General features: G+C 40.4%; 1 pseudogene; it reads left to right on the top strand.

The window, feature by feature from the left end:
* The first annotated feature begins 1,681 nt into the window (after positions 1-1,681).
* LOC129332955 (U2 spliceosomal RNA) lies at positions 1,682-1,773 on the top strand (annotated as a pseudogene).
* Positions 1,774-2,089: the final 316 nt, after the last annotated feature.

The following is a 2,089-nucleotide window of genomic DNA, read 5'->3' on the forward strand; positions in this document are numbered from 1 at the left end:
AGTCCAGTGACACCTTAGAGACCAACCAGATTTTCAGAGTATAAGTTTTCAAGTCAAAGCTCCCTTCTTCAGATACATGAATATCTGAAGAATCTGAAAAAGGAAAATTGACCCTTGAAAACTTATATGCTGAAAATCTATTGGTCTCTAAAATGCCACTGGACTCAAATCCTGAATTTCTGAAGTATGGCAGTATTATTACATCAGAATGGTAACTTAGCCATCTCATACTGCCCAGCTGTATTCTGAGGAGAACTTGGTTACTTTTAAAAGTCTTTATAGTCATAATTCTATATTGAGAGAAAAATGAAAGTATCTTCTGGGCAGCTGCTGTACTGGTGCGTGCCATTGATTGCTTAAACTGAAATGCACAGTAGAATAGCCGACTGCTTGAAAGTCTTGTCAAGCAATTTTTGTCTTGGGAAATTTCACTTAAGCCAAAGGTCAGATTATGTAAACAGGTGTATACAAAATACGGTTGTATGCATGAATTTGTCTGTTTGGGAAAGATAAAATTCTATTGTAACACATTTGGGCGGGGGGTATGCTTTCCTTGTGGACATCGAACGAGCTTAAAATTTGTCATACAAATTTTATTTTATTTATGTGGGCTGTCACATAGAAGTGGGACATGGTCTAACAGGCCTACATCACAGAACAGTAAATTTCAATTGAACAGTAGGAAAAAACTCCTAATGGTACGAGTAATTCAATGATGGAACCAATTACTTGGTGAGGTGGTGGTGACTTCCTCTTGCTGGATATGTTCAACCAGAGGATACAGAACCATTGAACAGAGCTGTTCTAAATTTGGATTTGTGCATCTACCAGATGACTGAATTAGGTGGACTATGAAGTCATATTGTCGAAGGCTTTCACGGCCGGAGAACGATGGTTGTTGTGGATTTTCCGGGCTGTATCACCGTGGTCTTGGCATTGTAGTTCCTGACGTTTCACCAGCAGCTGTGACTGGCATCTTCAGAGGTGTAGCATCGAAAGACAGAGATCTCTCAGTGTCAAACTGTGGAGAAGATGTTAGCAGGTAATTTATATCTGCTCAGGAAGGTGGGTTTGGGTTGCATCATCCTGTAAGAGTTTCCCAGGGTGTGGGATGACGCAACACAAACCCACCTTCCTGAGTAGATATAAATGATACCCGGTCTCTGACCCATACCTCAACTCTTCTCCTGAACCTGCCACAGCAAGCAAGCTTTAAAGACTTACTTTAAAGCATATTGCCTCAAATCGCAAGTGATAAACCACACCCATCCCACAGCTGCTGAATAGATGTAAACACAGATAATGAAAGCAAATAAAAATATCACCAAGCATGCATGTTTTCACATGCCCCAGAAATTTTTGAAACCTCCTCATGGCATTTTCTTCATCTGAAATAATCCCAGGGAGCTGCTGTTTGGCCCATGGAGAAATATGTCTACCCTTATCTGCACAATCAAGTTTCCTCAGAAAAGAAAACAGAATTTTTTCAGGGGCCATTTCAAACAGGGGAAACAATGAAGGTGAGGCTTAATTCCCCCTCGTTCACCTTCCACTGCCATCCCAATAAAAATCTGATCACTGGAGTCTACAGAAACATGCACATTTGACTGGACCGTAAGAAACAATATCGATGTCTCTGGAGCATTCTTGAACGTTTGGAACAATGTAGCCTTCTTGCCACATCGCTTCTTGGCCTTTTGGCTAAGATCAAGTGTAGTATCTGATCCAGGCCTACTTTCCACTGAATCATGAAATTGATATTTTCGATTCTCCTTTCAGCAGATCGTCTGATAGAAAACAGGCACATGTAGATCACAATCTCTTCCAAAGAAGAAGGAAACTTGGCTTGGAAGAAGCTGAGGCAACGAATACTTTACAACACATATAGCACACAAGAAGCAAATGTGATATGGAGCTAAATTGCTTCCAACATACCCTAAGTATATGAAGCAATAAAATCTGGGTGTAACTACACCACAAAATTACAGTTAATTAACTTTCTTCATCTGTCTATGAGTGCTCTTGTCAGTCACTTCTAGAGCACAAATTCCTCCATACAAGTGGGTAATATTGACCAGATCACGCCATT

The sequence above is a fragment of the Eublepharis macularius genome, chromosome 6, assembly GCF_028583425.1.
Source record: "Eublepharis macularius isolate TG4126 chromosome 6, MPM_Emac_v1.0, whole genome shotgun sequence".
NCBI lineage: Eukaryota > Metazoa > Chordata > Lepidosauria > Squamata > Eublepharidae > Eublepharis > Eublepharis macularius.